This window comes from Scylla paramamosain, chromosome 36 (assembly GCF_035594125.1).
Source record: "Scylla paramamosain isolate STU-SP2022 chromosome 36, ASM3559412v1, whole genome shotgun sequence".
Lineage (NCBI taxonomy): Eukaryota > Metazoa > Arthropoda > Malacostraca > Decapoda > Portunidae > Scylla > Scylla paramamosain.
Window position 1 is genome coordinate 6,881,637 of NC_087186.1, and position 12,771 is coordinate 6,894,407.

General features: G+C 41.4%; 1 long non-coding RNA gene across 1 annotated transcript in view; it reads left to right on the plus strand.

Moving 5' to 3' along the window:
- The first annotated feature begins 1,011 nt into the window (after positions 1-1,011).
- LOC135090785 (uncharacterized) overlaps positions 1,012-12,771 on the plus strand; it is a 34,289-nt gene continuing 22,529 nt past the window's right edge. The window contains exon 1 of the long non-coding RNA XR_010262115.1: positions 1,012-1,415. This is a non-coding gene — a long non-coding RNA (uncharacterized LOC135090785). The remainder of the gene's footprint in view (positions 1,416-12,771) is intronic.

Consider the following 12,771-nt stretch of genomic DNA (forward strand, 5'->3'; position numbering starts at 1 on the left):
GACATACCGATATACATATATATATATATATATATATATGTATATATATATATATATATATATATATATATATATATATATATATATATATATATATATATATATATATATATATATATATATATATATATATATATATATATATATATATATATATATATATCAGTATGTCCTTTGGTTATCATTTCGACAGCAAACTTCATAACTCATCTTTTGCTTCCTATTCAGAAGTAAAGGAAGAAGGGCAGTAGATGGGAAGAAAAATGGGAAGAGAACGAGGAAAAGGAATTATGGAGAAAGAAATTACTCCTATATCTCTTTACTTATAAAAACAAGATTTTACCTCCTCCTCCTCTTTCTCTTCTTCCTCCTCTAAAGACGAGTTGGTGGTTGTGCTGATTCATTTTGAAAATACTAGTTGTCGTGGTGAGAGGGCAGAACGTGTCTGAATACGGACCTTACCTGCACTCCCGCGGCGCCGAGCGAGTAAGCTTGTGCCAGAGCCCAAAACAACAGACACGGTGGTGTTTGACCTGCAGACAAGTCAGAATGATATTGTGTCACACTTACCTCTGTCGATCTTCGTGAAGTAAATATGGTGACATAAAAAAACGTAGGGCGGGTGTTCACACCCTTCACGTGTGCAGTACAAGCTTGCCTGTGTGCGGCGGGACTCTGGGGTGGGAACACGCATTTTCACTATATTTTCAAGTAGTTATGGTGTATTGAGTGCGGAAAGAATCTGGGTGTCGTTTGGACATTGGGAAATCATCTAAACATGTGTCGGTATTGTCTCGTTGACTTAATTGATTCACCTGTGTAGATTCCGGCAGGCGGTGGGTGAGGCGCCATTGTGGTACCAATATTAAAAAAAAAAAAAAAAAGCCGATCATATACAGGTTTGGTAATTTGTACTTTAACCTGCAATTATGTAAACTTTTAAATTTACTTGTTATTCTACCTTGAAGAATAATTGTTGTAAAGTCAGTAGGTAGTGCTGCGGCCTGTGCTCGTTACCAATTGACACAGCTTCACCTGCTCACTCATCTATTCGAGAAGCGGCTGCAACTGTCTTGAAGCTCCACTCGCTGAACGCCAGGCGTCATCATACTGCTTCGAGACGCGAGTGGAACTGTCTCGAAGCTCCATTCACTGAACGCCAGGCTTCGTCACACTGCCTCGAGACAGTGGTGGAACTTGCTCGAAGTCTCACTCGCTTCATCTGTGGCGTCTGTCCAAGCCGTCTGCCCCACCGCTAGCTCAGCAGTTTAACTGCAGACATAGTGATAACGGCTACGCGTTCCTCATCTCTTGTCTTTTATGTTCGTCCACCGCGTCACTACCAGGACGTCCAGACAACACCGCTCCGGCACACAGGGTATCGTACTCCCTCCATTCTCCAGCATGTCTCCCCTGTGAGTTGTTTTCGTGCAGAGAGAAAGCGAGTTCATTAGACATCTCATTTTGTGTGTCTTTTGTGTATAAATTTATCTTGGTTGTGCTGGATTCATTCACTTGTATTTGTCTTTACCACTATAGAAAGTGTGAAGTTCATCTTGCTATGACTCTGTTCAGTACCAGGGATAAATTAAGATTGCCAAGAAATTCTTACTCATCAGAAGCTGCACCTCTTCAGTCTAACAGCTGCTAAGTAAAATTTGCATATTGGATATTCCACTAAAATTTTGAAGATGTCTTTATTCTCTAATGAGTACCGTTAGCGAGTGTTCTCCAATAACTGTGTAGATTACTTGGCTTGGCCGTGGCCACTGAGGGTCTCTGCCCATCAGGCGCGGACCACCAGGCGTTGACGTGACCATCACACAGCTTCGTTATCTGGGCTGCCTGCTTTGCAATTTTTTTTTTTTTTGTGTTTAAAATCGCGTAATATTTTGCTGGTAATGCCAGAAATTTCATCCTGGAAAAGGGAAGTAAATACAACCTATAAATTATTCGACAAGTGGCCATTAAGACTTTCCAAACCAAAAATTGCCCTCGGCAGTTTGGAGGATTAAGATGGACAGAAGAGATCAAAGCAGAAAATGGCCGCAGTATAACAAATAGTTTGCTTTGCTCTCAACTGAGAAATCGCAGATTTAAGCTACAGGCAGGTTGAGATCAATGGGCAAGCCATGCCCTTTGGGACTGGACACAAGTAGTGTTGTGCCCCGCACCTAGGAAGGTGGACCCCTCCTGTACATCTCTGGCGTGGCTGGGTGGCAAGGGTTGGCCCTGAGGGGATGGCTCCTCTCTGCATGGGGCACCTTAAAGTTCCTTCCACATGAGCACTTCAAAGCCTGTTTGATGTCATGGCGTTCTAGAAATGCAGTTCAGTGAAACATTTCATGCAAGCGTCAGTGTCCTGGATGAAGTGTCCATGATGAAGTCAAATGGATGCTGAAGTCAGCCAGCAGGCGTGGTGTGCTTTCCTTGGTGGCAGTTCGTGCCAGCACAACTGTTCACACGAGTCTGCTGTGTCCACGGTGGTGAGAAGCCAGTCCTATTTGGTCCTCCTGACGTATCTGGAGCATTGAAACATGTGTTAGCAGAAGCTTGTATGAAAGGGGTAGCAACAAACAAAGCCTGCTTTGTTTGTTGCGTAAACTTGAACGTAAACTTGAAAGTAAACTTGTGCGTAAACTTGAACTTCCATAATGCTTCTTCTGTTGTCAATGTTGTGACCCTTGGCATCTTGCCTGATATTCAGTTTTGTTTTCTTGGAGTACTTGTAGACTTTCAGTTCTACTCTTCCCCCCACATTCTCTCTCTCTCTCTCTCTCTCTCTCTCTCTCTCTCTCTCTCTCTCTCACGATAGACACTGTATAATGAGTCCAGTAAAACCAGGCAAGCAGCTGTAATCTTTTTCCCGTTTCAACCTGAAAACCAACATCATTGACAAAATACTCGCGAACACACGTGACATCCTGTACGAGCTAACATCGCTAAAATATATAACCAACATTATTCAAGCACCTGACACCTAGCTTACCACTCAATCTTAGCAACATTATAAATGCAATCATGAAATACAATAAGCAAATTATCACAAAACAGTGCAAGATCAATTCACTTACACGGTACCTCCAGCCACTGAAGACCCATCATAGTACGCTGAGCATCATACGTAACACAACCGTATCCATCACAGTAGTCTTCCACTTGACATAACTGTAACTCATACATGTAATATTAATGTAACTTCAAGTAGAATAATATAGAACGACGCTGAATACAAAAGATTCACCGACGTTAACTAACATATGTTCCTCTAATTATGTCTTATTTACACATTAATCACTGCATGAAGTATACATATCAGAGCATAAGACATACCATACCTGTAATTTCATCCCCTCCATAGCACAAGATGCGAATATTCCAGTGATGGATAAAATTACACATCACACACACACCCGGAGCTCACGAATCCTCCATAACGACCAGCCAGCGACAGCAGGCATGGTGGGCGCTCTGAACCGGGCTGCATCCTTCAATTTACTTAAGCCTTATTTGGGGCATTTTCAGGGTATTTATCTGCTTTTGTGATTAATTCTGTCTTTCCCCCTCTTGTCTGAGTCTGGAAACACTCGGAAGTTTAAGTAAATATTTGATGTAGAAACAGGGAGATAGGAAGGAAGTGTCCGTCTCGGCCGCTATATTTACGTAGTTAAGTTTGATTTTGAAAATGACCGGAAGAAAGAAGACGCCTAGACTGGAATGCACCACATATTCTGACTTCCCATATACTTTAACAAATGTCATGAACATCAAAACATTTCAAGGCTGAATAATAATAAAGAAAAATCCAAGAAAACATTCTAACTTTTATGAACGGCGTCACTTCAAAATACAATATCGAAAAAGAAAACACAGCCAGACTAGATTCTGTTACATGTTCTGAATAAAAGAAAAAAAAAAAAAAAATTCCTCTCTATATAAATAAAGAAAAATTCCTCGTCATATATATAAAAAAATAAATAAATAAAAAAAAATAAATAAATAAATTCCTCTCTATATAAATAAAGAAAACAAATTCCTCGTCATATAAAGGAAATATATTTTCATATTCAGCAACGGACTTATCTTAAATTTGAAAATACGAATTGCTAGACTAGACTTTATTGGAAATTATTACTATTTTTTTTTTATTTTTTTTTATTTTTAAGTCTTAAATTAAATACCAAAATAATCCTAAGCGTGCTAATAAGAAAGATGAAAATAGAAAGACGAAATGGTTATTTTATCAACAAACAAAAACACAGCTAGAGCAGATCTTATTATGTATCAACTTATATATTTTTAATAATAATAATAATTAAATATCAAAAAAATGTCAACTCCATTAATAAAGAAGGAAAATAATAATATGGTGCCGAAATGTTATTTTCCTTCTCTTCTCCTTACCTCCTCCTCCTCGTCTTCCCTTCCCTTCATTCTCCTCCTCTCCCTTCCACCTCCTCCTCCTCCTCCCCACCCGAGTCTAGAAAACATCTAGAAAAACCTGGGAAAACCTAGAAATTACGCTAAATATTGACGGAGAGACGGGAAATGTTACGTTAGCCTTGGAGGGGCGGGGCTGGGCTTGACGGGGCCGGGCGCCAAGGATACCGTGGTGTGTGTGTGTGTGTCTGTCATTCACCTATAGTCGTTTGCTGGTCACCCAGCCAGTCGTTCCCTTATGGAAAGAGCTCGGAGCTCGTACTGACTGATCTGACGGAGGCTCGCCCATTTACCTCGACGCACCCTGGACTCGAACTCGGACCTTCTCGGCTGTGAGTCGAGCGTGCTAACCACTATACTACTCAATGTGTGTGTTTGTGTGTGTGTGCCTCACGATTCCAAGACACGTCACTTTTCCCCTTTCCTGCCACCTTCGCACACTCAAATCCTCAATGGTGGCTTCTTTTTATTGCGCTTGCCATTCAATACACGTCACATAATATTTGGATGTAAACAAGAATCTGGTTCGGAAACTATAGTTTTGTTCATCTTTCTGGCACCAGTTGGCATTTCCTAAACAGCCTGGCAGTTCTCAGTTGCCAGGCTGTTTAGGAGATACCAACTGGCTCCAAATATGACTTTGCGTATTGGAAGAAAACAAAGCTGTATATATATTACTCATTGATTACAGCAAAGCCTACGACAGAGTGCCCCGTAATAAGATAGTTCAGGAGCTGCGATCTATCTAACCATCTACCTACGTGTGCGCCAGGAACGTGCTCCGCCCCGCCACCATTACGGCCACGGCGGGAGTGCACCAAGGGGAGCCATCCAGCTGCCTGTTATTTACTATATGTATGAACAATGCGATGAGGTTGTTGAATAGGAGCGTCGGTGCTGAGGTGATTTTAGGGGATTTACATGCATTGTTACTAATGAATGATTTGGTAACTCTGGCCACGTGCAGAGAAATGTGCCTGACTATTGTCAGGAATATGGTGTGGTGTTGAACGAAGAGAAAACGAAGTTCTTGGTGATTTGTTGGAATGCAGAGGACGCTGTGGCGCTCACAACACGCTCCACTACACTATCGTACAGCAGTAACTATCTGCACCTGGGGGCGTGGTTCAGCGACGACGTAAAAATGAGTACTGTATGTATTACATAAACCATCTAACGAGTCTCGACTAAGTAAGCAATATTTCGCATCGCAAACAACAACATGCCGTACAGCATGCCATCAAGTGCAGGGTATTCCACGCCGCCATGACGTTCCCTCTCCTCTGTAGCACGGAGACTGGCTCACGCACCCTAACGATGTAATTGTACAATATGAGAGACCGTTGAAATGTAAATATACCAGGCCGGAGCTGTGCCTGGTGGAGACCGGGATTCCACCCATGCAGGATGTGATTCCGAAGAAAAGACGCAATTTTATAGAATCAAACTGTATCAAATGATGAAGACGTGGTTATAATGTAAGTCCACTACACGAAACCATTAGGACCATTAGGGATAAACCTCTACTAAAGGTTTGTGTGTGTGTGTGTGTGTGTGTGTGTGTCAAAAAGACAGAATTCCTGGTTGAATGGTTGTTTACTCTTGAGTCATAGTTAAATGTCACATCAACGTCACTAAGGCTTAGTGGGCGGAGTATCTATCATGACACCTGTCTCGCTACCAGTGCCTGTAAATTAAGGTGAATTTCATGTTCCGTCTTGACTACTATTACTAACCTTGAGTATCTTGCCTACAACCCTCTTAGTGTATTCCCTATTATACCAAACGAGGAAATTGGCCAGAGGAGAATAGTAATTCTTTATATAAAAGTAAGTATATTTTCTTCCTCACTCTTATGGAAACAGCAAAGTCTGTGTAGTGTATCTAATATGCAATAGAATGCAATGCATTATATAGGTATTCAAATGTTATTGATAAAATGTTACTGATGTAAATTAGGATGGTAAAGTTACCCAATAAGTAGAACGTTTTCTAGGTTACCGATTGAGAGAAAACGATTACAGGAGTAACTATTGCATTAATTGATCATTTCCTCAAACGTTTTGATGTCTGCTCCATACTTAAGAATGGTTCATGATTACACCCTGAACTAAAGACGCTATATTATTTTTTCTACTCATGCAATAATTTGTTTCAATGTGCACAACTTCAGTTAGTCTATACGGACTACGTAATGGTCAATATAAACAATTACGTAGCAATAATTTTGAATGTTAATGTGCTGTATGCTTCTAAAGGGCGTTTTCATAACTAACGATACTTAAACAAGGATTCTTCATCATCAGTGGAAAAATGCCCATTGGACCTTGACTAATTGTAGCCTTTGAAAACAGTTCTTAACCTACTGTCTGCGCTGGGTGGCTTTTAATACTGAGATCGATGTAGGAAATTGTTGGATGGACATAAAGAAAAAGAATGCGAGGTTGATTTCATTAGAAGTACCTTGTTAAGATACTGCAGTGAAATAGTTGTTAGCCCAGTAACTGCTGTGAATTCTACTTGTGAAACTAAATGTTACCGTGCAAGTTTAGAGTATCACTTCAAGACACCACTTACGCCAAGAGGAGTGAGTGATTGTGTAGCCCAAGTCTTCTAGTGCCTCTGATTTTCCTGTCTTTAAATTGTCTTAGGTTACTTGAAAATAATCCTTAACCAAGTGACTGCGGTGAATTCTCATACTAAATCAAATGTTTTTCGATTCTGGAGCATCTCTTCAACAGACGCCACTGACGATAAGAAAGTGAATAACTGTAGTTCAAACCTTCTAGTGCCTGTTGATTTAATTTGAGTGTATACATCCCCTAAGGTTACTCAGATGGAATCAAAATTGTGTTATTAGTGAAAAGGTAAGAGAGCGAAGCGTTAAAGATGACAGGGCAGTGTAATGTACCTAACCAAGTAATAGTGGTATGTAGCATGTTAGCGATTATAAAACACTCAGTATATATGTTTGAAGCTTTGTCTGTCTGCCTGAGTGCCGCCTTAGGGTGAGGCTAGGATGTCAGTACTCCAGATAGTGAGATTATAAGACTCCAGCTATTTATTGTAACCTTTCCAAGTGTGACGCTTCCATTGGCATTGTGTTCCTTTGTTGTGTTGAGAGAGAGAGAGAGAGAGAGAGAGAGAGAGAGAGAGAGAGAGAGAGAGAGAGAGAGAGAGAGAGAGAGAGAGAGAGAGAGAGAGAGATTTATTTTGCATTGAACTCAAATGCCGATGATGATGATGGCAATGATGATAATAATAATAATGATGATGCAGAAACTTCATGAAGGTAAATTTACAAATATCAAATGCCAAATGAAAACCTGTGTACGCGCCACTTACGAGATACATAACATTTCGTATCTAAACTTAACTATCACAGGAATTAGATAATTTTCTGGTGTTGGCCCGTAAGTTATTAGTCCATTAAACACAGGTGCTTATCATGGCTACTTGTGGAGGGAAATTGAAAGGTATGTTCCCCTAAAGCCAAAATATTAACTTTATCCCCAGTGATTTGCAAGGAAAGTGGCGCCTGATAAAAACTCGCTGGCTAAGACGAGATGTGAATGTACGCTACCTGCAGATTGTACACAGAGAAAACGTTACGCGGTGTAGAACGTTAATTGATGTGTAACGCTATTCATTTCAGCAAATATGTATGTGTACAGAAAATGTTGCAGGTTTAAATTAGTTTTTTTTTTTTTTTTTTTTTTTTTTTATTTATTCACTTTCTTTTTCATCTATTTTTTTGTTTATTGTTTTTTATTTTTCCCTTTTTTGTTTTTCTTTTCTTTTTCTTCCCTTTGTTTTTCTACCGTTTTCTTCCTTTCATTTTTCTTTTTTTTCTGTTTTTCTTTTTTATTGTATCTTATCTGTTTTATTTATGTCGTGTGTGTGTGTGTGTGTGTGGAGGAGGTCAACCAGGGATATAAAAACGAAAAAAAAAGCCTGTTACGTTGCCGCTCCGGAAAATAAAGTAAAAAAAGAAAAAAAGGGCAGAAGTGAGTCCAGAATAGATAATTTTGTAATCGAAGAGGAACTCAGTAAGATGCCTTTTTCATTTATTTATTTATTTTTTTTTACATTTTATTTAATTTTTGATCATGTGTACTAATTTGTGTAATGAAAAGTTGGGTAGTTGATTACATTCACAGTATGTTGTCTTAGTAGTCTCTCTCTCTCTCTCTCTCTCTCTCTCTCTCTCTGAAAAATTGAATAATTATTTATTTTCACATTGTTGTCTTAGGAATTCGATTACGGTCAGTAAGTAGTGCGGGTTTCTCTCTCTCTCTCTCTCTCTCTCTCTCTCTCTCTCTCTCTCTCTCTCTCTCTCTCTCTCTCTCTCTCTCTCTCTCTCTCTCTCTCTCTCTCTCTCTCAAGACAAGGCTCCCTGATTACCTCCTACACGCCCATCGGACTTGCCGCCCCTCGAGGCTTTGAACGAGTAGTAAATTCGGTTTTATTGGGCCGAGTGACGGGGGATGAATGCTAAGTGGCGGTGTGGGTGCGCCCCGCCCCTCCCCGCCCCGCCCCACCCTGGCCCCGCACCACTTCCAGGGCTATGGGTGATGCTCCTCTTTACTCTGCTGCATTACTGGTGCCTGGGTGCAGTCTTCGTGCGTGTCTGTATGTATGTGTGTGTTTGTTTCTGTCTCTTGTCTTAGTGTTCGTGTGTATGTATGTATGCCTGTCTTTTTTAAGAAAGAGGATGGTAAGGTTTCATTGTCATGGAAAGGAAAAATCAGCAATGGTCTCTCTCTCTCTCTCTCTCTCTCTCTCTCTCTCTCTCTCTCTCTCTCTCTCTCTCTCTCTCTCTCTCTCTCTCTCTCTCTCTCTCTCTCTCTCTCTCAGTATCACCGCATCTCACCTTTCATGTCATAATAGTAAGGATAATTTTCTAAACTGGGCAGAATCATGCTAATTTTTTTTTTTTCTTGTTGAAGGAATGGAAAACACGACTTTTATCACCTGCATTTCCATCCTTCTGCGTCTCCCGCTCAGCATTACAACATCCCGTCTGTCATCACGTAATGGTAATCATGATTTTACAAACTGCACAGAATAACATCAGTCACATTCCATTTTAAGTTGAAGGAATGGAAATTGTCCTCCATCTGCATTTCATCTCTCTCTCTCTCTCTCTCTCTCTCTCTCTCTCTCTCTCTCTCTCTCTCTCTCTCTCTCTCTCTCTCTCTCTCTCTCTCTCTCTCTCTCTGTGCTATCCTCTACTACTCGTAAATCATTCTCTCCCTCTCTTCCTTCCTTCATCTATCTCTGCATCGCCTCTCTTTATCACATTCCTCTCACTTTGCCTGCGTGCTTATGTCTCTTTCACCTTCCACATTTGCAGCAGCACCTCCCTCCCTTCCTCCCTGACTTCCTCCATGTATCATAACAACCACTCGTGTTTCCCTCCCTCCTCTCACTTTTCCCCCGTACTTACATATATCTTTTTTTTACCTCCTCATTTCCAGTAACTCTCTCTCTCTCTCCTCTCTCTCTCTCTCTCTCTCTCTCCTCTCTCTCTCTCTCTCTCTCTCTCTCTCTCTCTCTCTCTCTCTCTCTCTCTCTCTCTCTGCAGCCTCTCCCCCAGCACTTCATCCTGAGCTGTCGTATTTCATGGCCATACCCACAATTCTGACCTCATCTGAATATCTGACGAGGTATTTGTCTTCCTTAGTGTCTTAATACTGAAGGGCAAGAGCGGGAGACTCACTCAATTTCTGCGAGTTAAAATTTTTGTGAGCTGCGAGTTCACTATTACTTGGGTTCGTCTTTTTTGATTAGAGTAACGGGATCGGTTGGATGGAATTAATTGGGGAGGTTAGTTTGTGTGTTTGGGGAGGTGTGTTTGTGTGTCAGTTGGTGAGTTAATCAGTGTTTTGTTTGTGATAATATTTCAGTTCTTAAGCTTTCGCCTGGATCTCCTTTGATCATTGGAGTTTTTTTTTTTTTTTTTTTTTTTTTTTTTTTTTTTATGTAGGAAGGATACTGGCCAAGGGCAACAAAAATCTAATAAAAAAAAATGCCCACTGAAATGCCAGTCCCTAAAAGGGTCAAAGCAGTGGTCAAAAATTGGTGGATAAGTGTCTTGAAACCTCCCTCTTGAAGGAATTCAAGTCATAGGAAGGTGGAAATACAGAAGCAGGCAAAGAAGTTCCAGAGTTTACCAGAGAAAGGGATGAATGATTGAGAATACTGGTTAACTCTTGCGTTAGAGAGGTGGACAGAATAGGAGTGAGAGAAAGAAGAAAGTCTTGTGCAGCGAGGCCGCGGAAGGAGGGGAGGCATGCAGTTAGCAAGATCAGAAGAGCAGTTAGCATGAAAATAGCGGTAGAAGACAGCTAGAGATGCAACATTGCGGCGGTGAAAGAGAGGCTGAAGACAGTCAGTTAGAGGAGAGGAGTTGATGAGACGAAAAGCTTTTGATTCCACCCTGTCTAGAACAGCAGTATGAGTGGAACCCCCCCAGACATGTGAAGCATACTCCATACATGGACGGATAAGGCCCTTGTACAGAGTTAGCAGCTGGGGGTGAGAAAACTGGCGGAGACGTCTCAGAACACCTAACTTCATAGAAGCTGTTTTAGCTAGAGATGAGATGTGAAGTTTCCAGTTCAGATTATAGGTAAAGGACAGACCGAGGATGTTCAGTGTAGAAGAGGGGGACAGTTGAGTGTCATTGAAGAAGAGGGGATAGTTGTCTGGAAGATTGTGTCGAGTTGATAGATGGAGGAATTGAGTTTTTGAGGCATTGAACAATACCAAGTTTGCTCTGCCCCAATCAGAAATTTTAGAAAGATCAGAAGTCAGGCGTTCTGTGGCTTCCCTGCGTGATATGTTTACCTCCTGAAGGGTTGGACGTCTATGAAAAGACGTGGAAAAGTGCAGGGTGGTATCATCAGCATAGGAGTGGATAGGACAAGAAGTTTGGTTTAGAAGATCATTAATGAATAATAAGAAGAGAGTGGGTGACAGGACAGAACCCTGAGGAACACCACTGTTAATAGATTTAGGAGAAGAACAGTGACCGTCTACCACAGCAGCAATAGAACGGTCAGAAAGGAAACTTGAGATGAAGTTACAGAGAGAAGGATAGAAACCGTAGGAGGGTAGTTTGGAAATCAAAGCTTTGTGCCAGACTCTATCAAAGGCTTTTGATATGTCCAAGGCAACAGCAAAAGTTTCACCAAAGTCTCTAAAAGAGGATGACCAAGACTCAGTAAGGAAAGCGAAGAAGATCACCAGTAGAGCGGCCTTGACGGAACCCATACTGGCGATCAGATAGAAGGTTGTGAAGTGATAGATGTTTAAGAATCTTCCTGTTGAGGATAGATTCAAAAACTTTAGATAAGCAGGAAATTAAAGCAATAGGACGGTAGTTTGAGGGATTAGAGCGGTCACCCTTTTTAGGAACAGGTTGAATGTAGGCAAACTTCCAGCAAGAAGGAAAGGTAGATGTTGACAGACAGAGCTGAAAGAGTTTGACTAGGCAAGGTGCAAGCACGGAGGCACAGTTTCGGAGAACAATAGGAGGGACCCCATCAGGTCCATAAGCCTTCTGAGGGTTTAGGCCAGCGAGGGCATGGAAAGCATCATTACGAAGAATTTTAATACGAGGCATGAAGTAGTCAGAGGGTGGAGGAGAGGGAGGAACAAGCCCAGAATCGTCCAAGGTAGAGTTTTTAGCAAAGGTTTGAGCAAAGAGTTCAGCTTTAGAAATAGATGTGATAGCAGTGGTGCCATCTGGTTGAAGTAGAGGAGGGAAAGAAGAAGAAGCAAAGTTATTGGAGATATTTTTGGCTAGATGCCAGAAATCACGAGGGGGAGTTAGATCTTGAAAGTTTTTGACATTTTCTGTTAATGAAGGAGTTTTTGGCTAGTTGGAGAACAGACTTGGCATGGTTCCGGGCAGAAATATAAAGTGCATGAGATTCTGGTGAAGGAAGGCTTAAGTACCTTTTGTGGGCCACCTCTCTATCATGTATAGCACGAGAACAAGCTGTGTTAAACCAAGGTTTAGAAGGTTTAGGACAAGAAAAAGAGTGAGGAATGTACGCCTCCATGCCAGACACTATCACCTCTGTTATGCGCTCAGCACACAAAGACGGGTCTCTGACACGGAAGCAGTAGTCATTCCAAGGAAAATCAGCAAAATACCGCCTCAGGTCCCCCCCAACTAGCAGAGGCAAAACGCCAGAGGCACCTTCGCTTAGGGGGATCCTGAGGAGGGATTGGAGTGATAGGACAAGATAAAGATATGAGATTGTGATCGGAGGAGCCCAACGGAGAAGAAAGGGTGACAGCATAAGCAGAAGGATTAGA